This window comes from Paramisgurnus dabryanus, chromosome 18 (assembly GCF_030506205.2).
Source record: "Paramisgurnus dabryanus chromosome 18, PD_genome_1.1, whole genome shotgun sequence".
Taxonomy (NCBI): Eukaryota; Metazoa; Chordata; class Actinopteri; order Cypriniformes; family Cobitidae; genus Paramisgurnus; species Paramisgurnus dabryanus.
Window position 1 is genome coordinate 23,248,888 of NC_133354.1, and position 18,060 is coordinate 23,266,947.

At 44.6% G+C, this 18,060-nt stretch overlaps 41 non-coding genes across 41 annotated transcripts; all 41 read left to right on the forward strand.

Annotated features, from left to right (window-relative positions):
* Window positions 1-85: 85 nt before the first annotated feature.
* trnat-agu (transfer RNA threonine (anticodon AGU)) lies at window positions 86-159 on the forward strand. The gene has a single exon. It is a non-coding gene; the product is annotated as a tRNA-Thr (tRNA).
* A 249-nt stretch (window positions 160-408) lies between these two features.
* trnat-ugu (transfer RNA threonine (anticodon UGU)) lies at window positions 409-482 on the forward strand. The gene has a single exon. It is a non-coding gene; the product is annotated as a tRNA-Thr (tRNA).
* A 487-nt stretch (window positions 483-969) lies between these two features.
* On the forward strand, window positions 970-1,059 carry trnar-ucu (transfer RNA arginine (anticodon UCU)). Its single transcript is given in 2 exon segments — window positions 970-1,006; window positions 1,024-1,059. It is a non-coding gene; the product is annotated as a tRNA-Arg (tRNA).
* A 101-nt stretch (window positions 1,060-1,160) lies between these two features.
* Window positions 1,161-1,234, forward strand: trnat-agu (transfer RNA threonine (anticodon AGU)). Its single transcript has one exon. It is a non-coding gene; the product is annotated as a tRNA-Thr (tRNA).
* Window positions 1,235-1,483: 249 nt separating this feature from the next.
* trnat-ugu (transfer RNA threonine (anticodon UGU)) lies at window positions 1,484-1,557 on the forward strand. The gene has a single exon. It is a non-coding gene; the product is annotated as a tRNA-Thr (tRNA).
* A 107-nt stretch (window positions 1,558-1,664) lies between these two features.
* Window positions 1,665-1,738, forward strand: trnat-cgu (transfer RNA threonine (anticodon CGU)). Its single transcript has one exon. It is a non-coding gene; the product is annotated as a tRNA-Thr (tRNA).
* A 684-nt stretch (window positions 1,739-2,422) lies between these two features.
* Window positions 2,423-2,512, forward strand: trnar-ucu (transfer RNA arginine (anticodon UCU)). Its single transcript is given in 2 exon segments — window positions 2,423-2,459; window positions 2,477-2,512. It is a non-coding gene; the product is annotated as a tRNA-Arg (tRNA).
* Window positions 2,513-2,613: 101 nt separating this feature from the next.
* trnat-agu (transfer RNA threonine (anticodon AGU)) lies at window positions 2,614-2,687 on the forward strand. The gene has a single exon. It is a non-coding gene; the product is annotated as a tRNA-Thr (tRNA).
* A 249-nt stretch (window positions 2,688-2,936) lies between these two features.
* Window positions 2,937-3,010, forward strand: trnat-ugu (transfer RNA threonine (anticodon UGU)). The gene has a single exon. It is a non-coding gene; the product is annotated as a tRNA-Thr (tRNA).
* Window positions 3,011-3,117: 107 nt separating this feature from the next.
* Window positions 3,118-3,191, forward strand: trnat-agu (transfer RNA threonine (anticodon AGU)). The gene has a single exon. It is a non-coding gene; the product is annotated as a tRNA-Thr (tRNA).
* Window positions 3,192-3,440: 249 nt separating this feature from the next.
* trnat-ugu (transfer RNA threonine (anticodon UGU)) lies at window positions 3,441-3,514 on the forward strand. The gene has a single exon. It is a non-coding gene; the product is annotated as a tRNA-Thr (tRNA).
* A 107-nt stretch (window positions 3,515-3,621) lies between these two features.
* On the forward strand, window positions 3,622-3,695 carry trnat-cgu (transfer RNA threonine (anticodon CGU)). The gene has a single exon. It is a non-coding gene; the product is annotated as a tRNA-Thr (tRNA).
* Window positions 3,696-4,378: 683 nt separating this feature from the next.
* trnar-ucu (transfer RNA arginine (anticodon UCU)) lies at window positions 4,379-4,468 on the forward strand. Its single transcript is given in 2 exon segments — window positions 4,379-4,415; window positions 4,433-4,468. It is a non-coding gene; the product is annotated as a tRNA-Arg (tRNA).
* A 101-nt stretch (window positions 4,469-4,569) lies between these two features.
* trnat-agu (transfer RNA threonine (anticodon AGU)) lies at window positions 4,570-4,643 on the forward strand. Its single transcript has one exon. It is a non-coding gene; the product is annotated as a tRNA-Thr (tRNA).
* Window positions 4,644-4,892: 249 nt separating this feature from the next.
* Window positions 4,893-4,966, forward strand: trnat-ugu (transfer RNA threonine (anticodon UGU)). Its single transcript has one exon. It is a non-coding gene; the product is annotated as a tRNA-Thr (tRNA).
* A 107-nt stretch (window positions 4,967-5,073) lies between these two features.
* Window positions 5,074-5,147, forward strand: trnat-cgu (transfer RNA threonine (anticodon CGU)). Its single transcript has one exon. It is a non-coding gene; the product is annotated as a tRNA-Thr (tRNA).
* Window positions 5,148-5,830: 683 nt separating this feature from the next.
* On the forward strand, window positions 5,831-5,920 carry trnar-ucu (transfer RNA arginine (anticodon UCU)). Its single transcript is given in 2 exon segments — window positions 5,831-5,867; window positions 5,885-5,920. It is a non-coding gene; the product is annotated as a tRNA-Arg (tRNA).
* Window positions 5,921-6,021: 101 nt separating this feature from the next.
* On the forward strand, window positions 6,022-6,095 carry trnat-agu (transfer RNA threonine (anticodon AGU)). The gene has a single exon. It is a non-coding gene; the product is annotated as a tRNA-Thr (tRNA).
* Window positions 6,096-6,344: 249 nt separating this feature from the next.
* On the forward strand, window positions 6,345-6,418 carry trnat-ugu (transfer RNA threonine (anticodon UGU)). The gene has a single exon. It is a non-coding gene; the product is annotated as a tRNA-Thr (tRNA).
* A 107-nt stretch (window positions 6,419-6,525) lies between these two features.
* trnat-agu (transfer RNA threonine (anticodon AGU)) lies at window positions 6,526-6,599 on the forward strand. The gene has a single exon. It is a non-coding gene; the product is annotated as a tRNA-Thr (tRNA).
* Window positions 6,600-6,848: 249 nt separating this feature from the next.
* Window positions 6,849-6,922, forward strand: trnat-ugu (transfer RNA threonine (anticodon UGU)). Its single transcript has one exon. It is a non-coding gene; the product is annotated as a tRNA-Thr (tRNA).
* Window positions 6,923-7,029: 107 nt separating this feature from the next.
* Window positions 7,030-7,103, forward strand: trnat-cgu (transfer RNA threonine (anticodon CGU)). Its single transcript has one exon. It is a non-coding gene; the product is annotated as a tRNA-Thr (tRNA).
* Window positions 7,104-7,786: 683 nt separating this feature from the next.
* Window positions 7,787-7,876, forward strand: trnar-ucu (transfer RNA arginine (anticodon UCU)). Its single transcript is given in 2 exon segments — window positions 7,787-7,823; window positions 7,841-7,876. It is a non-coding gene; the product is annotated as a tRNA-Arg (tRNA).
* A 101-nt stretch (window positions 7,877-7,977) lies between these two features.
* Window positions 7,978-8,051, forward strand: trnat-agu (transfer RNA threonine (anticodon AGU)). Its single transcript has one exon. It is a non-coding gene; the product is annotated as a tRNA-Thr (tRNA).
* A 249-nt stretch (window positions 8,052-8,300) lies between these two features.
* On the forward strand, window positions 8,301-8,374 carry trnat-ugu (transfer RNA threonine (anticodon UGU)). Its single transcript has one exon. It is a non-coding gene; the product is annotated as a tRNA-Thr (tRNA).
* Window positions 8,375-8,481: 107 nt separating this feature from the next.
* trnat-agu (transfer RNA threonine (anticodon AGU)) lies at window positions 8,482-8,555 on the forward strand. Its single transcript has one exon. It is a non-coding gene; the product is annotated as a tRNA-Thr (tRNA).
* Window positions 8,556-8,783: 228 nt separating this feature from the next.
* Window positions 8,784-8,857, forward strand: trnat-ugu (transfer RNA threonine (anticodon UGU)). The gene has a single exon. It is a non-coding gene; the product is annotated as a tRNA-Thr (tRNA).
* Window positions 8,858-8,964: 107 nt separating this feature from the next.
* On the forward strand, window positions 8,965-9,038 carry trnat-cgu (transfer RNA threonine (anticodon CGU)). The gene has a single exon. It is a non-coding gene; the product is annotated as a tRNA-Thr (tRNA).
* A 683-nt stretch (window positions 9,039-9,721) lies between these two features.
* trnar-ucu (transfer RNA arginine (anticodon UCU)) lies at window positions 9,722-9,811 on the forward strand. The gene is given in 2 exon segments: window positions 9,722-9,758; window positions 9,776-9,811. It is a non-coding gene; the product is annotated as a tRNA-Arg (tRNA).
* A 101-nt stretch (window positions 9,812-9,912) lies between these two features.
* On the forward strand, window positions 9,913-9,986 carry trnat-agu (transfer RNA threonine (anticodon AGU)). The gene has a single exon. It is a non-coding gene; the product is annotated as a tRNA-Thr (tRNA).
* A 249-nt stretch (window positions 9,987-10,235) lies between these two features.
* Window positions 10,236-10,309, forward strand: trnat-ugu (transfer RNA threonine (anticodon UGU)). Its single transcript has one exon. It is a non-coding gene; the product is annotated as a tRNA-Thr (tRNA).
* A 107-nt stretch (window positions 10,310-10,416) lies between these two features.
* Window positions 10,417-10,490, forward strand: trnat-agu (transfer RNA threonine (anticodon AGU)). Its single transcript has one exon. It is a non-coding gene; the product is annotated as a tRNA-Thr (tRNA).
* Window positions 10,491-10,739: 249 nt separating this feature from the next.
* trnat-ugu (transfer RNA threonine (anticodon UGU)) lies at window positions 10,740-10,813 on the forward strand. Its single transcript has one exon. It is a non-coding gene; the product is annotated as a tRNA-Thr (tRNA).
* Window positions 10,814-10,920: 107 nt separating this feature from the next.
* trnat-cgu (transfer RNA threonine (anticodon CGU)) lies at window positions 10,921-10,994 on the forward strand. The gene has a single exon. It is a non-coding gene; the product is annotated as a tRNA-Thr (tRNA).
* Window positions 10,995-11,677: 683 nt separating this feature from the next.
* Window positions 11,678-11,767, forward strand: trnar-ucu (transfer RNA arginine (anticodon UCU)). Its single transcript is given in 2 exon segments — window positions 11,678-11,714; window positions 11,732-11,767. It is a non-coding gene; the product is annotated as a tRNA-Arg (tRNA).
* Window positions 11,768-11,868: 101 nt separating this feature from the next.
* trnat-agu (transfer RNA threonine (anticodon AGU)) lies at window positions 11,869-11,942 on the forward strand. Its single transcript has one exon. It is a non-coding gene; the product is annotated as a tRNA-Thr (tRNA).
* A 270-nt stretch (window positions 11,943-12,212) lies between these two features.
* On the forward strand, window positions 12,213-12,286 carry trnat-ugu (transfer RNA threonine (anticodon UGU)). Its single transcript has one exon. It is a non-coding gene; the product is annotated as a tRNA-Thr (tRNA).
* A 107-nt stretch (window positions 12,287-12,393) lies between these two features.
* Window positions 12,394-12,467, forward strand: trnat-agu (transfer RNA threonine (anticodon AGU)). Its single transcript has one exon. It is a non-coding gene; the product is annotated as a tRNA-Thr (tRNA).
* A 249-nt stretch (window positions 12,468-12,716) lies between these two features.
* On the forward strand, window positions 12,717-12,790 carry trnat-ugu (transfer RNA threonine (anticodon UGU)). Its single transcript has one exon. It is a non-coding gene; the product is annotated as a tRNA-Thr (tRNA).
* A 487-nt stretch (window positions 12,791-13,277) lies between these two features.
* Window positions 13,278-13,367, forward strand: trnar-ucu (transfer RNA arginine (anticodon UCU)). The gene is given in 2 exon segments: window positions 13,278-13,314; window positions 13,332-13,367. It is a non-coding gene; the product is annotated as a tRNA-Arg (tRNA).
* Window positions 13,368-13,468: 101 nt separating this feature from the next.
* Window positions 13,469-13,542, forward strand: trnat-agu (transfer RNA threonine (anticodon AGU)). The gene has a single exon. It is a non-coding gene; the product is annotated as a tRNA-Thr (tRNA).
* The last annotated feature ends 4,518 nt before the right edge of the window (window positions 13,543-18,060 follow it).

An 18,060-nucleotide genomic window follows, 5' to 3' on the forward strand; every position in this document is an offset into this window, starting at 1 on the left:
AGCCTCCACTCGACTGTTTTCGGTATCAGATTGTTGTGTAACTTCACACTGTGACTCACCCTCCCACAAAGCGTGGGTGTGGGTAGGCGCCGTGGCTTAGTTGGTTAAAGTGCCTGTCTAGTAAACAGGAGATCCTGGGTTCGAATCCCAGCGGTGCCTTTAGCTTGTGGTCAGCTATGGTATAATTCTGTGGCTCTTTCTCACTTGAGATGTGCTGCATCCTGATAATTCACGGTTGTTGCGACGGCTGTCTATTTTCAAGGAAAAGACCTAGACAATGGGCAAAACTTTCTAGACAATGGGCAAAACTTTCTAGAAAACTTGCAAATGGACCATTGGAGTTCTTTGACACTCTTTAGCCTAAAGCCTTCATTGATAGGACTTGACTCCGTCGGCTTAATTTGTCAGGGCGCCATGGCTTAGCTGGTCAAAGTGCCTGTCTTGTAAACAGGAGATCCTGGGTTCAAATCTCAGTGGTGCCTTCTTTCAGAGGTTGTGGTCTCTAGCCTCCACTCGACTGTTTTCGGTATCAGATTGTTGTGTAACTTCACACTGTGCAATTTTAGGATGCCCTGGCATAGCTGTTCAATGATCATGTCATGTAAACTGACTGTTCAAATCCCGCGATTCCAACATTTCGGCTGCTGTTCTCTCTGGTCTACATAAAAGGCAGGAGGTCCTGTAGTAGAAAACATGAAAGACTTGTTTGTGTTTTCAAAAGATCCAAAGACTTGTGACGTTAGGTTGCACAGCATTAGCTGGTCAAAGCGCCTGTCCTTTAATCTGGAGATCCTGAATTCGCATCCCAGAACTGCCTCCCATTTGACAAATGTGCTCACTGTCATATGTAAAGAGCAGGAGGTGCAAATAGTAATTGTAACTCTTGGGCTGAAATATACAGAAGCTAATAAGAACTGAAATCTGTCTTCCTCTTGGATTGTGTGCAAAACATCAAGGGGCTGCGCTGTAGGCTCTGTGGCGCAATGGATAGCGCATTGGACTTCTAGATTATGAAACAAAGTGATTCAAAGGTTGTGGGTTCGAGTCCCACCAGAGTCGTAGCCTTTTAGCTCTGATGGTCCTTCTTCGTGGTTTTCTTCTCACATTGTTTGATCTGCTCATACTTTTACTCTCCGTTCCGTTAGCCACTCAGAGAGGCTGGCGCCGTGGCTTAGTTGGTAAAAGTGCCTGTCTAGTAAACAGGAGATCCTGGGTTCGAATCCCAGCGGTGCCTTTAGCTTGTGGTCAGCTATGGTATAATTCTGTGGCTCTTTCTCACTTGAGATGTGCTGCATCCTGATAATTCACGGTTGTTGCGACGGCTGTTTATTTTCAAGGAAAAGACCTAGACAATGGGCAAAACTTTCTAGACAATGGGCAAAACTTTCTAGAAAACTTGCAAATGGACCATTGCAGTTCTTTGACACTCTTTAGCCTAAAGCCTTCATGGATAGGACTTGACTCCGTCGGCTTAATTTGTCAGGGTGCCATGGCTTAGCTGGTCAAAGTGCCTGTCTTGTAAACAGGAGATCCTGGGTTCAAATCCCAGTGGTGCCTTCTGTCAGAGGTTGTGGTCTCTAGCCTCCACTCGACTGTTTTTGCTATCAGATTGTTGTGTAACTTCACACTGTGACTCACCCTCCCACAAAGCGTGGGTGTGGGTAGGCGCCGTGGCTTAGTTGGTTAAAGCGCCTGTCTCGTAAACAGGAGGTCCTGGGTTCGAATCCCAGTGGTGCCTTTAGTCTGTGGAAAGCTTAGTGCTGTATTTGTGGCTCTTTGTCAGATGATATGCAATCGCCTGATAAATCAAGGTTCTTATGACAGCTCTCATAACAGTCTGATAGGGTGCCCAGTATCAACTGGTCGAAGAGCCTGTCTTGTCAACAAACTGTTCAAATCCACGCCGTGCCTTTCTTTCAACGGCTGTGCTCTCCGATCTAGATTAAAGTATGGAGGTCCACAGGGAAATCTGACTTTTTTTGTGCTTGGCTTTATTCAAATAACGCCATGCAATTTTATGATGCCTTGGCATAGCTGTTCAATGATCATGTCATGTAAACCGACTGTTCAAATCCCGCGATTCCAACATTTCAGCTGCTGTTCTCTCTGGTCTACATAAAAGGCAGGAGGTCCTGTAGTAGAAAACATGAAAGACTTGTTTGTGTTTTCAAAAGATCCAAAGACTTGTGACGTTAGGTTGCACAGCATTAGCTGGTCAAAGCGCCTGTCCTTTAATCTGGAGATCCTGAATTCGCATCCCAGAACTGCCTCCCATTTGACAATTGTGCTCACTGTCATATGTAAAGAGCAGGAGGTACAAATAGTAATTGTAACTCTTGGGCTGAAATATACCGAAGCTAATAAGAACTGAAATCTGTCTTCCTCTAGGATTGTGTGCAAAACATCAAGGGGCTGCGCTGTAGACTCTGTGGCGCAATGGATAGCGCATTGGACTTCTAGATTATGAAACGAAGTGATTCAAAGGTTGTGGGTTCGAGTCCCACCAGAGTTGTAGCCTTTTAGCTCTGATGGCCCTTCTTCGTGGTTTTCTTCTCACATTGTTTGATCTGCTCATACTTTTACTCTCCGTTCCGTTAGTCACTCAGAGAGGCTGGTGCCGTGGCTTAGTTGGTTAAAGTGCCTGTCTAGTAAACAGGAGATCCTGGGTTCGAATCCCAGCGGTGCCTTTAGCTTGTGGTCAGCTATGGTATAATTCTGTGGCTCTTTCTCACTTGAGATGTGCTGCATCCTGATAGTTCACGGTTGTTGCGATGGCTGCATATTTTCACGGAAAAGACCTAGACAATGAGCAAAACTTTCTAGACAATGGGCAAAACTTTCTAGAAAACTTGCAAATGGACCATTGCAGTTCTTTGACACTCTTTAGCCTAAAGCCTTCATTGATAGGACTTGACTCCGTCGGCTTAATTTGTCAGGGCGCCATGGCTTAGCTGGTCAAAGTGCCTGTCTTGTAAACAGGAGATCCTGGGTTCAAATCCCAGTGGTGCCTTCTGTCAGAGGTTGCGGTCTCTAGCCTCCACTCGACTGTTTTCGGTATCAGATTGTTGTGTAACTTCACACTGTGACTCACCCTCCCACAAAGCGTGGGTGTGGGTAGGCACCGTGGCTTAGTTGGTTAAAGTGCCTGTCTAGTAAACAGGAGATCCTGGGTTCGAATCCCAGCGGTGCCTTTAGCTTGTGGTCAGCTATGGTATAATTCTGTGGCTCTTTCTCACTTGAGATGTGCTGCATCCTGATAATTCACGGTTGTTGCGACGGCTGTCTATTTTCACGGAAAAGACCTAGACAATGAGCAAAACTTTCTAGACAATGGGCAAAACTTTCTAGAAAACTTGCAAATGGACCATCGCAGTTCTTTGACACTCTTTAGCCTAAAGCCTTCATTGATAGGACTTGACTCCGTCGGCTTAATTTGTCAGGGCGCCATGGCTTAGCTGGTCAAAGTGCCTGTCTTGTAAACAGGAGATCCTGGGTTCAAATCCCAGTGGTGCCTTCTGTCAGAGGTTGTGGTCTCTAGCCTCCACTCGACTGTTTTCGCTATCAGATTGTTGTGTAACTTCACACTGTGACTCACCCTCCCACAAAGCGTGGGTGTGGGTAGGCGCCGTGGCTTAGTTGGTTAAAGCGCCTGTCTCGTAAACAGGAGGTCCTGGGTTCGAATCCCAGCGGTGCCTTTAGTCTGTGGAAAGCTTAGTGCTGTATTTGTGGCTCTTTGTCAGATGATATGCAATCGCCTGATAATTCAAGGTTCTTATGACAGCTCTCATAACAGTCTGATAGGGTGCCCAGTATCAACTGGTCGAAGAGCCTGTCTTGTCAACAGACTGTTTAAATCCACGCCGTGCCTTTCTTTCAACGGCTGTGCTCTCCGATCTAGATTAAAGCATGGAGGTCCACAGGGAAATCTGACTTTCTTGTGCTTGGCTTTATTCAAATAACGCCATGCAATTTTAGGATGCCCTGGCATAGCTGTTCAATGATCATGTCATGTAAACCGACTGTTCAAATCCCGCGATTCCAACATTTCGGCTGCTGTTCTCTCTGGTCTACATAAAAGGCAGGAGGTCCTGTAGTAGAAAACATGAAAGACTTGTTTGTGTTTTCAAAAGATCCAAAGACTTGTGACGTTAGGTTGCACAGCATTAGCTGGTCAAAGCGCCTGTCCTTTAATCTGGAGATCCTGAATTCGCATCCCAGAACTGCCTCCCATTTGACAAATGTGCTCACTGTCATATGTAAAGAGCAGGAGGTGCAAATAGTAATTGTAACTCTTGGGCTGAAATATACAGAAGCTAATAAGAACTGAAATCTGTCTTCCTCTTGGATTGTGTGCAAAACATCAAGGGGCTGCGCTGTAGGCTCTGTGGCGCAATGGATAGCGCATTGGACTTCTAGATTATGAAACAAAGTGATTCAAAGGTTGTGGGTTCGAGTCCCACCAGAGTCGTAGCCTTTTAGCTCTGATGGTCCTTCTTCGTGGTTTTCTTCTCACATTGTTTGATCTGCTCATACTTTTACTCTCCGTTCCGTTAGCCACTCAGAGAGGCTGGCGCCGTGGCTTAGTTGGTAAAAGTGCCTGTCTAGTAAACAGGAGATCCTGGGTTCGAATCCCAGCGGTGCCTTTAGCTTGTGGTCAGCTATGGTATAATTCTGTGGCTCTTTCTCACTTGAGATGTGCTGCATCCTGATAATTCACGGTTGTTGCGACGGCTGTTTATTTTCAAGGAAAAGACCTAGACAATGGGCAAAACTTTCTAGACAATGGGCAAAACTTTCTAGAAAACTTGCAAATGGACCATTGCAGTTCTTTGACACTCTTTAGCCTAAAGCCTTCATTGATAGGACTTGACTCCGTCGGCTTAATTTGTCAGGGTGCCATGGCTTAGCTGGTCAAAGTGCCTGTCTTGTAAACAGGAGATCCTGGGTTCAAATCCCAGTGGTGCCTTCTGTCAGAGGTTGTGGTCTCTAGCCTCCACTCGACTGTTTTCGCTATCAGATTGTTGTGTAACTTCACACTGTGACTCACCCTCCCACAAAGCGTGGGTGTGGGTAGGCGCCGTGGCTTAGTTGGTTAAAGCGCCTGTCTCGTAAACAGGAGGTCCTGGGTTCGAATCCCAGTGGTGCCTTTAGTCTGTGGAAAGCTTAGTGCTGTATTTGTGGCTCTTTGTCAGATGATATGCAATCGCCTGATAAATCAAGGTTCTTATGACAGCTCTCATAACAGTCTGATAGGGTGCCCAGTATCAACTGGTCGAAGAGCCTGTCTTGTCAACAAACTGTTCAAATCCACGCCGTGCCTTTCTTTCAACGGCTGTGCTCTCCGATCTAGATTAAAGTATGGAGGTCCACAGGGAAATCTGACTTTCTTGTGCTTGGCTTTATTCAAATAACGCCATGCAATTTTAGGATGCCTTGGCATAGCTGTTCAATGATCATGTCATGTAAACCGACTGTTCAAATCCCGCGATTCCAACATTTCAGCTGCTGTTCTCTCTGGTCTACATAAAAGGCAGGAGGTCCTGTAGTAGAAAACATGAAAGACTTGTTTGTGTTTTCAAAAGATCCAAAGACTTGTGACGTTAGGTTGCACAGCATTAGCTGGTCAAAGCGCCTGTCCTTTAATCTGGAGATCCTGAATTCGCATCCCAGAACTGCCTCCCATTTGACAATTGTGCTCAATGTCATATGTAAAGAGCAGGAGGTACAAATAGTAATTGTAACTCTTGGGCTGAAATATACCGAAGCTAATAAGAACTGAAATCTGTCTTCCTCTAGGATTGTGTGCAAAACATCAAGGGGCTGCGCTGTAGACTCTGTGGCGCAATGGATAGCGCATTGGACTTCTAGATTATGAAACGAAGTGATTCAAAGGTTGTGGGTTCGAGTCCCACCAGAGTCGTAGCCTTTAAGCTCTGATGGCCCTTCTTCGTGGTTTTCTTCTCACATTGTTTGATCTGCTCATACTTTTACTCTCCGTTCCGTTAGTCACTCAGAGAGGCTGGCGCCGTGGCTTAGTTGGTTAAAGTGCCTGTCTAGTAAACAGGAGATCCTGGGTTCGAATCCCAGCGGTGCCTTTAGCTTGTGGTCAGCTATGGTATAATTCTGTGGCTCTTTCTCACTTGAGATGTGCTGCATCCTGATAATTCACGGTTGTTGCGATGGCTGCATATTTTCACGGAAAAGACCTAGACAATGAGCAAAACTTTCTAGACAATGGGCAAAACTTTCTAGAAAACTTGCAAATGGACCATTGCAGTTCTTTGACACTCTTTAGCCTAAAGCCTTCATTGATAGGACTTGACTCCGTCGGCTTAATTTGTCAGGGCGCCATGGCTTAGCTGGTCAAAGTGCCTGTCTTGTAAACAGGAGATCCTGGGTTCAAATCCCAGTGGTGCCTTCTGTCAGAGGTTGTGGTCTCTAGCCTCCACTCGACTGTTTTCGGTATCAGATTGTTGTGTAACTTCACACTGTGACTCACCCTCCCACAAAGCGTGGGTGTGGGTAGGCACCGTGGCTTAGTTGGTTAAAGTGCCTGTCTAGTAAACAGGAGATCCTGGGTTCGAATCCCAGCGGTGCCTTTAGCTTGTGGTCAGCTATGGTATAATTCTGTGGCTCTTTCTCACTTGAGATGTGCTGCATCCTGATAATTCACGGTTGTTGCGACGGCTGTCTATTTTCACGGAAAAGACCTAGACAATGAGCAAAACTTTCTAGACAATGGGCAAAACTTTCTAGAAAACTTGCAAATGGACCATCGCAGTTCTTTGACACTCTTTAGCCTAAAGCCTTCATTGATAGGACTTGACTCCGTCGGCTTAATTTGTCAGGGCGCCATGGCTTAGCTGGTCAAAGTGCCTGTCTTGTAAACAGGAGATCCTGGGTTCAAATCCCAGTGGTGCCTTCTGTCAGAGGTTGTGGTCTCTAGCCTCCACTCGACTGTTTTCGCTATCAGATTGTTGTGTAACTTCACACTGTGACTCACCCTCCCACAAAGCGTGGGTGTGGGTAGGCGCCGTGGCTTAGTTGGTTAAAGCGCCTGTCTCGTAAACAGGAGGTCCTGGGTTCGAATCCCAGCGGTGCCTTTAGTCTGTGGAAAGCTTAGTGCTGTATTTGTGGCTCTTTGTCAGATGATATGCAATCGCCTGATAATTCAAGGTTCTTATGACAGCTCTCATAACAGTCTGATAGGGTGCCCAGTATCAACTGGTCGAAGAGCCTGTCTTGTCAACAGACTGTTCAAATCCACGCCGTGCCTTTCTTTCAACGGCTGTGCTCTCCGATCTAGATTAAAGGAAGGAGGTCCACAGGGAAATCTGACTTTCTTGTGCTTGGCTTTATTCAAATAACGCCATGCAATTTTAGGATGCCCTGGCATAGCTGTTTAATGATCATGTCATGTAAACCGACTGTTCAAATCCCGCTATTCCAACATTTCAGCTGCTGTTCTCTCTGGTCTACATAAAAGGCAGGAGGTCCTGTAGTAGAAAACATGAAAGACTTGTTTGTGTTTTCAAAAGATCCAAAGACTTGTGACGTTAGGTTGCACAGCATTAGCTGGTCAAAGCGCCTGTCCTTTAATCTGGAGATCCTGAATTCGCATCCCAGAACTGCCTCCCATTTGACAATTGTGCTCACTGTCATATGTAAAGAGCAGGAGGTACAAATAGTAATTGTAACTCTTGGGCTGAAATATACCGAAGCTAATAAGAACTGAAATCTGTCTTCCTCTAGGATTGTGTGCAAAACATCAAGGGGCTGCGCTGTAGACTCTGTGGCGCAATGGATAGCGCATTGGACTTCTAGATTATGAAACGAAGTGATTCAAAGGTTGTGGGTTCGAGTCCCACCAGAGTTGTAGCCTTTTAGCTCTGATGGCCCTTCTTCGTGGTTTTCTTCTCACATTGTTTGATCTGCTCATACTTTTACTCTCCGTTCCGTTAGTCACTCAGAGAGGCTGGCGCCGTGGCTTAGTTGGTTAAAGTGCCTGTCTAGTAAACAGGAGATCCTGGGTTCGAATCCCAGCGGTGCCTTTAGCTTGTGGTCAGCTATGGTATAATTCTGTGGCTCTTTCTCACTTGAGATGTGCTGCATCCTGATAATTCACGGTTGTTGCGATGGCTGCATATTTTCACGGAAAAGACCTAGACAATGAGCAAAACTTTCTAGACAATGGGCAAAACTTTCTAGAAAACTTGCAAATGGACCATTGCAGTTCTTTGACACTCTTTAGCCTAAAGCCTTCATTGATAGGACTTGACTCCGTCGGCTTAATTTGTCAGGGCGCCATGGCTTAGCTGGTCAAAGTGCCTGTCTTGTAAACAGGAGATCCTGGGTTCAAATCCCAGTGGTGCCTTCTGTCAGAGGTTGTGGTCTCTAGCCTCCACTCGACTGTTTTCGGTATCAGATTGTTGTGTAACTTCACACTGTGACTCACCCTCCCACAAAGCGTGGGTGTGGGTAGGCACCGTGGCTTAGTTGGTTAAAGTGCCTGTCTAGTAAACAGGAGATCCTGGGTTCGAATCCCAGCGGTGCCTTTAGCTTGTGGTCAGCTATGGTATAATTCTGTGGCTCTTTCTCACTTGAGATGTGCTGCATCCTGATAATTCACGGTTGTTGCGACGGCTGTCTATTTTCACGGAAAAGACCTAGACAATGAGCAAAACTTTCTAGAAAACTTGCAAATGGACCATCGCAGTTCTTTGACACTCTTTAGCCTAAAGCCTTCATTGATAGGACTTGACTCCGTCGGCTTAATTTGTCAGGGCGCCATGGCTTAGCTGGTCAAAGTGCCTGTCTTGTAAACAGGAGATCCTGGGTTCAAATCCCAGTGGTGCCTTCTGTCAGAGGTTGTGGTCTCTAGCCTCCACTCGACTGTTTTCGCTATCAGATTGTTGTGTAACTTCACACTGTGACTCACCCTCCCACAAAGCGTGGGTGTGGGTAGGCGCCGTGGCTTAGTTGGTTAAAGCGCCTGTCTCGTAAACAGGAGGTCCTGGGTTCGAATCCCAGCGGTGCCTTTAGTCTGTGGAAAGCTTAGTGCTGTATTTGTGGCTCTTTGTCAGATGATATGCAATCGCCTGATAATTCAAGGTTCTTATGACAGCTCTCATAACAGTCTGATAGGGTGCCCAGTATCAACTGGTCGAAGAGCCTGTCTTGTCAACAGACTGTTCAAATCCACGCCGTGCCTTTCTTTCAACGGCTGTGCTCTCCGATCTAGATTAAAGGAAGGAGGTCCACAGGGAAATCTGACTTTCTTGTGCTTGGCTTTATTCAAATAACGCCATGCAATTTTAGGATGCCCTGGCATAGCTGTTTAATGATCATGTCATGTAAACCGACTGTTCAAATCCCGCTATTCCAACATTTCAGCTGCTGTTCTCTCTGGTCTACATAAAAGGCAGGAGGTCCTGTAGTAGAAAACATGAAAGACTTGTTTGTGTTTTCAAAAGATCCAAAGACTTGTGACGTTAGGTTGCACAGCATTAGCTGGTCAAAGCGCCTGTCCTTTAATCTGGAGATCCTGAATTCGCATCCCAGAACTGCCTCCCATTTGACAATTGTGCTCACTGTCATATGTAAAGAGCAGGAGGTACAAATAGTAATTGTAACTCTTGGGCTGAAATATACCGAAGCTAATAAGAACTGAAATCTGTCTTCCTCTAGGATTGTGTGCAAAACATCAAGGGGCTGCGCTGTAGACTCTGTGGCGCAATGGATAGCGCATTGGACTTCTAGATTATGAAACGAAGTGATTCAAAGGTTGTGGGTTCGAGTCCCACCAGAGTTGTAGCCTTTTAGCTCTGATGGCCCTTCTTCGTGGTTTTCTTCTCACATTGTTTGATCTGCTCATACTTTTACTCTCCGTTCCGTTAGTCACTCAGAGAGGCTGGCGCCGTGGCTTAGTTGGTTAAAGTGCCTGTCTAGTAAACAGGAGATCCTGGGTTCGAATCCCAGCGGTGCCTTTAGCTTGTGGTCAGCTATGGTATAATTCTGTGGCTCTTTCTCACTTGAGATGTGCTGCATCCTGATAATTCACGGTTGTTGCGATGGCTGCATATTTTCACGGAAAAGACCTAGACAATGAGCAAAACTTTCTAGACAATGGGCAAAACTTTCTAGAAAACTTGCAAATGGACCATTGCAGTTCTTTGACACTCTTTAGCCTAAAGCCTTCATTGATAGGACTTGACTCCGTCGGCTTAATTTGTCAGGGCGCCATGGCTTAGCTGGTCAAAGTGCCTGTCTTGTAAACAGGAGATCCTGGGTTCAAATCCCAGTGGTGCCTTCTGTCAGAGGTTGTGGTCTCTAGCCTCCACTCGACTGTTTTCGGTATCAGATTGTTGTGTAACTTCACACTGTGACTCACCCTCCCACAAAGCGTGGGTGTGGGTAGGCACCGTGGCTTAGTTGGTTAAAGTGCCTGTCTAGTAAACAGGAGATCCTGGGTTCGAATCCCAGCGGTGCCTTTAGCTTGTGGTCAGCTATGGTATAATTCTGTGGCTCTTTCTCACTTGAGATGTGCTGCATCCTGATAATTCACGGTTGTTGCGACGGCTGTCTATTTTCACGGAAAAGACCTAGACAATGAGCAAAACTTTCTAGACAATGGGCAAAACTTTCTAGAAAACTTGCAAATGGACCATCGCAGTTCTTTGACACTCTTTAGCCTAAAGCCTTCATTGATAGGACTTGACTCCGTCGGCTTAATTTGTCAGGGCGCCATGGCTTAGCTGGTCAAAGTGCCTGTCTTGTAAACAGGAGATCCTGGGTTCAAATCCCAGTGGTGCCTTCTGTCAGAGGTTGTCGTCTCTAGCCTCCACTCGACTGTTTTCGCTATCAGATTGTTGTGTAACTTCACACTGTGACTCACCCTCCCACAAAGCGTGGGTGTGGGTAGGCGCCGTGGCTTAGTTGGTTAAAGCGCCTGTCTCGTAAACAGGAGGTCCTGGGTTCGAATCCCAGCGGTGCCTTTAGTCTGTGGAAAGCTTAGTGCTGTATTTGTGGCTCTTTGTCAGATGATATGCAATCGCCTGATAATTCAAGGTTCTTATGACAGCTCTCATAACAGTCTGATAGGGTGCCCAGTATCAACTGGTCGAAGAGCCTGTCTTGTCAACAGACTGTTCAAATCCACGCCGTGCCTTTCTTTCAACGGCTGTGCTCTCCGATCTAGATTAAAGGAAGGAGGTCCACAGGGAAATCTGACTTTCTTGTGCTTGGCTTTATTCAAATAACGCCATGCAATTTTAGGATGCCCTGGCATAGCTGTTTAATGATCATGTCATGTAAACCGACTGTTCAAATCCCGCTATTCCAACATTTCAGCTGCTGTTCTCTCTGGTCTACATAAAAGGCAGGAGGTCCTGTAGTAGAAAACATGAAAGACTTGTTTGTGTTTTCAAAAGATCCAAAGACTTGTGACGTTAGGTTGCACAGCATTAGCTGGTCAAAGCGCCTGTCCTTTAATCTGGAGATCCTGAATTCGCATCCCAGAACTGCCTCCCATTTGACAATTGTGCTCACTGTCATATGTAAAGAGCAGGAGGTACAAATAGTAATTGTAACTCTTGGGCTTAAATATACAGAAGCTAATAAGAACTGAAATCTGTCTTCCTCTAGGATTGTGTGCAAAACATCAAGGGGCTGCGCTGTAGGCTCTGTGGCGCAATGGATAGCGCATTGGACTTCTAGATTATGAAACGAAGCGATTCAAAGGTTGTGGGTTCGAGTCCCACCAGAGTCGTAACCTTTTAGCTCTGATGGCCCTTCTTCGTGGTTTTCTTCTCACATTGTTTGATCTGCTCATACTTTTACTCTCCGTTCCGTTAGCCACTCAGAGAGGGTGGCGCCGTGGCTTAGTTGGTTAAAGTGCCTGTCTAGTAAACAGGAGATCCTGGGTTCGAATCCCAGCGGTGCCTTTAGCTTGTGGTCAGCTATGGTATCATTCTGTGGCTCTTTCTCACTTGAGATGTGCTGCATCCTGATAATTCACGGTTGTTGCGACGGCTGTCTATTTTCACGGAAAAGACCTAGACAATGAGCAAAACTTTCTAGACAATGAGCAAAACTTTCTAGACAATGGGCAAAACTTTCTAGAAAACTTGCAAATGGACCATTGCAGTTCTTTGACACTCTTTAGCCTAAAGCCTTCATTGATAGGACTTGACTCCGTCGGCTTAATTTGTCAGGGTGCCATGGCTTAGCTGGTCAAACTGCCTGTCTTGTAAACAGGAGATCCTGGGTTCAAATCCCAGTGGTGCCTTCTGTCAGAGGTTGTGGTCTCTAGCCTCCACTCGACTGTTTTCGGTATCAGATTGTTGTGTAACTTCACACTGTGATTCACCCTCCCACAAAGCGTGGGTGTGGGTAGGCGCCGTGGCTTAGTTGGTTAAAGTGCCTGTCTAGTAAACAGGAGATCCTGGGTTCGAATCCCAGCGGTGCCTTTAGCTTGTGGTCAGCTATGGTATAATTCTGTGGCTCTTTCTCACTTGAGATTTGCTGCATCCTGATAATTCACGGTTGTTGCGACGGCTGTCTATTTTCAAGGAAAAGACCTAGACAATGGGCAAAACTTTCTAGACAATGGGCAAAACTTTCTAGAAAACTTGCAAATGGACCATTGCAGTTCTTTGACACTCTTTAGCCTAAAGCCTTCATTGATAGGACTTGACTCCGTCGGCTTAATTTGTCAGGGCGCCATGGCTTAGCTGGTCAAAGTGCCTGTCTTGTAAACAGGAGATCCTGGGTTCAAATCCCAGTGGTGCCTTCTGTCAGAGGTTGTGGTCTCTAGCCTCCACTCGACTGTTTTCGGTATCAGATTGTTGTGTAACTTCGCACTGTGCAATTTTAGGATGCCCTGGCATAGCTGTTTAATGATCATGTCATGTAAACTGACTGTTCAAATCCCGCGATTCCAACATTTCAGCTGCTGTTCTCTCTGGTCTACATAAAAGGCAGGAGGTCCTGTAGTAGAAAACATGAAAGACTTGTTTGTGTTTTCAAAAGATCCAAAGACTTGTGACGTTAGGTTGCACAGCATTAGCTGGTCAAAGCGCCTGTCCTTTAATCTGGAGATCCTGAATTCGCATCCCAGAACTGCCTCCCATTTGACAATTGTGCTCACTGTCATATGTAAAAAGCAGGAGGTACAAATAGTAATTGTAACTCTTGGGCTGAAATATACAGAAGCTAATAAGAACTGAAATCTGTCTTCCTCTAGGATTGTGTGCAAAACATCAAGTGGCTGCACTGTAGGCTCTGTGGCGCAATGGATAGCGCATTGGACTTCTAGATTATGAAACGAATTGATTCAAAGGTTGTGGGTTCGAGTCCCACCAGAGTCGTAGCCTTTTAGCTCTGATGGCCCTTCTTCGTGGTTTTCTTCTCACATTGTTTGATCTGCTCATACTTTTACTCTCCGTTCCTTTAGCCACTCAGAGAGGCTGGCGCCGTGGCTTAGTTGGTTAAAGTGCCTGTCTAGTAAACAGGAGATCCTGGGTTCGAATCCCAGCGGTGCCTTCAGCTTGTGGTTAGCTATGGTATAATTCTGTGGCTCTTTCTCACTTGAGATGTGCTTCATCCTGATAATTCACGGTTGTTGCGACGGCTGTCATTCCAGATTTGTTAAAACAGATAAAAATAGAATTACAATAATCAAGGCGAGAAGAGATAAAAGCATGAATAATCAACTCCATTGTAACTTTGGGCAGCAATAATCTCAATTTGGAGATGTTTCTTAAATGATAAAAACAATTTCTGACCATCAGTCTGGAGTGACCATCCAATGACATTGATTGATGTGATCATTAAATCTCTCTGGCTTATTCTTAATTTCTTTACAATAGTCTTGTACAAACTTAAATTGTACAACAAAAAAACTAAAGTTACCCATAAAATCCATTACCTTGGGCTATAGGCAGGAGAAGGCAAGGCTGGTGATGGAATTAAGGGACTTCACCGACAGGACAGTGGTTGATGCAAATGCCAGAGTTGAGACTGGAAGGAATTGGAGGGCCAAGGAGGATGTGCAGAAGGTGAAAGGAAGATTGAAACAACAACAAATTGTGGGCATTGTCTAGACAGGGCGGGCAGGCCTTGGATGGAGTGAGCCACCAATTCTATAGTCCAAAGCAAGTAGGAAGGAGAGGAAGGGCCTAGTGGAAGCAGAGGTCACCAGTATTGAGCAGGAGGAGCTCAGAGTAAGGTCTGTGACACTGGGGCAGTGGACAACATGGGAGGGCGTCGCAAGCCGAGCAATTAGCTGGGCAGAGTTCTGGAAACTGCCACAGGTTTCCTGATTAGGGCAACATATGACACCGCCTAAAAAACCTTCACCAATGACTTGGAACAGAATAATCCTCTGCGGGACCATCAACGCCTCACTCCAGCATGTTCTAGCAGGCTGTAAAACAGTGCTTATACAAGGTCAGCTTAGATGGCGGCAGGACCAAGTGCTCAGGAAGCTGGCAGAGGTGCTGGAGAAAAGTCGGCAGGAGGCAAACCAGCAAAGTACAACACAGAGCCGATTCAGAATTCAACTTCCTCAGGCAGGGAGAACCCACAAGGCATAACAGCAAGAGACCACCCACAAAGTTAATAACATCAGGGGCGTGGTGGAAGATGGAAGTAGATCTGGGAAGGCAACTCCATTTCCCACAGGAGATATGCAGCACCACATTAAGACCACATGTGGTGCAGTGTTAATTTCGTTGACGGAGACGATGACGAAAAATATTCGTCAAGGAACCTTTTTTCACGGACGAAGACTAAATAAAAACTACATAAAAGTCAGATATGATGATGAAGACTGTAACGAAATATAACTGACACTTTAGTCAACAAATAAAAATAAGACGAAAATGTTAGGGAGGGACGAATGGAGAAGAGATCCAATCAGAGCTACTCATTTTGTGGGGAAAGTTTTGTGGGATCCAATCAGAGCGAATCTTTGAGGGTAGGTTGATCTACGCAGGCAGCAGGCAGTAGAGGCATTTTAAAAACCCGCGTCAAAGTTCGTTTTCACAACAGGTTGTTTACATTATATTTAGTTGTACAGTCTTCGTTACCCAGCTTTGGCTGATTTCAGTTGACTTCGCTCGTTAGCAACACGCTAACGTGTTGCGGTGCACCCGCGGTCTGAAGACATGTCTCATTAACAACAACAATGTCAGAGCTAGCGTCTAATCTGGTCACACTTCAAATATGACAAGACGACAGCCTGTAAAAATGACTCATCCAGAAATACATGCAAAGGTAAACATGCACGCTAAGGTTATTTTATAAGATAAACCACAGTGTTTTCGCTAAACTTGGTATAACATAGAAACAAATGGAATACACATCTGAACTGTATTGATTGTATTGGATTGTCTGAATTAATACTGAGTATAAATATTCAGTGTCCTCAAATTGAATGAAATGTGTAACGTTACTATTATAGTATATGTTGTGGTTTTACATGACTTGACAAAGTGCGTGTGTGTGTCTCTGTCTGTGTGTCTGCGCGCGTGTGTATCTGTGTGTGCATGTCATTGGCATATCTTTTTTTAGGGATCATTTATATTTTTTAGGTAGAGCGGGCCTTATGCTTATTTTATGTGATATTATCTTTTGTGAAAAGCCACGGTCAGTTTTTTTGACATTAAGAATAAAATAAAATACGTGTTTTCTTTAACAACCATTAAATCTGTCTCTGTATTGCATATTCAAACCTTATTACCGTTCCATAACAGACTAAAAAACTTAAGACTAGACTAAGACTAAAACTCTTATGATATTTCGTCGACTAAAACTAGACTAAGACTAAAATATTTCAGATGACTAAAATAAGACTAAAACTAAATGGTGTGTTATTCAAAAGACTAAGACTACATCAGAATTTGCTGCCAAAATTAACACTGATGTGGTGCTGTGGTCTGTAGCTGTAAAGTCAGTGATACTGATTGAGCTGACAGTGCCATGGAAGGAGGGACTGGAAGCAGCATATGAGAGAAAAAAGGTGAAGTATACAGACTTGGTCGGGAAAGTGTGTAGGAAAAGCGGATGGAGTGTGAAGCTGTACCCGGTGGAGGTGGGAGCCAGAGACTTTGTGGGCAGATCAATATCATGTCTGCTCAAGGACATGGGACAACAAGGAGCCATAATGAGCAGAACCACCAAAGAGCTCTCTGAGGAAGCAGAGAAAGCAAGCCACTGGCTTTGGCTGAAACGACGAGACAAGGCTTGGGGAGTAAATTAGGTTTTGCTGCAGGGGGTGTCAGGGAGACGTCCCTGGTCGCCGCCACGCCACCAGGAGACATTCTGGGTCAAGGGGCAAAACGTTAATGAGTGGTGATCCCCAGCTAAAGAGGACGCCCCTGCCATGCATAGTCCTTTTGACATTGTAGGAGGTGCGACAGGCCTAAGGCCCAGCAGAAAGACCATCTTGCTGTAATGAATAAATCAATAATTATTTTAATGTAAAAAATGTAATTATATATTAATGTTGATTTTATTTTATTTTTTCAGAAATCATGATTTGGACTAGACTTAAAGTCTGGTAAATAATACAAAACCTGGTAGGGTAATCATTTGTGTAAGAAATCAATAGTACTGCATATATGTCAAAAGTGGTCATCCACGCTTATCTGTGGTTGAGTATACTTTGGAAGCTGTGCGGACAAAAAAAAGTAAAGTATACTTGGGCCTTTACACACAAACTTTTGTGATTATACAAATGTTTCCCCCATTGATAATTTTATTTTTGATCTATGTTATTAAATTTAAAAGTGAAGCTATCAGATGTACCAAACTGTAGAAATTGTACGATATTTCCTTAAGGCTGAAATAATTTCGACCATGTGTCATCTGTGTCAACAGATCTCCCCATGTAAACTCATCAAGCAGTCTCACAATCTAAAAAAGTGAGTAGATATGGAGATTCTGTGACTGATTATATTTTTCTCCATCTGAAAGCAACGGAGGTGGCCCTGGTTAAGACAGACCGATCTGTAATTCGACAGGATGTTAATGAGGCCGCTGGGTCGGTGATGAATGTTAAGGTTAGACCCAAGGATGAGCTCTCGCCTTTATCTCTGCTCATGTCGCGCGAAGTGCCACATGATCTTTGCCTTCTCGTTTCAGAGATCTATCATGGCCTTTGATTATTGATTGACTGTCTGTGACAAACAGCAGGGCATCAGGAGGTCACGCCCTTCTCGTCTGCCACCAACCAGCTTCATCAAGACAAATGTCCTTCTTCGCCATTCACCTCCCATTGCGCAACCCGCAGCCGAGTGATCACACCAACTTACTTATCAGCCCTCTGGATAACCTTGCGGGCTGGCTGTTACTCTTAATGTCACATCACTTAAGAATGGTGATATTTCAATTCGATTAAGTCATTTTAATTAGAACGTGTCTCGAGACGGTGAAGTGCTGCCGGATTGAGTCACGCATTGTTTCTTTATTATTTGTTTATTAAGCATAAATTGAGAACATAACCAAAACATTATACACATGAATGATAGAAAATTTGAAAAAAATATGAAGCTGAACATTTTATGAAATTTAGCCAAAAAATATTAGAGAAAATCATAACGTCACATGCAGACTTTTTTGCATTCATTATCGGTCATAAATGATCTAGAATGGAGGTTTGTAGTGCGAGTTTATGTTACTTGACATTTATTGCCCTCTAAATAAGATCTTTATGAGAAATGGTTTCCTGTTTGCTGGGTTTATTGTGTATACTTTGCTTAATGTACAAAGCATGTGGCTAATATAATTGTGCATGCCATTGCCACGTGCATTTATGCTGATTACAACAGTTTTGGAAGTGCCACTTGTTTTTTTTTTTGTAGTTTTACTTCTATTTTTATAACATGCCCCATAAATTGTTTCATCTGCTTATGATGAAACAAATCCAACATACTTCAGGCAAGGGAGTTATGCAGCATACTAAAGTGCTTGCAGAAGAAGCAAAAATCTGCCATAAATGCACCATTGCTTTTACACTCCCATACAATCACTTTCACATATACTGTATAATCCATTTAT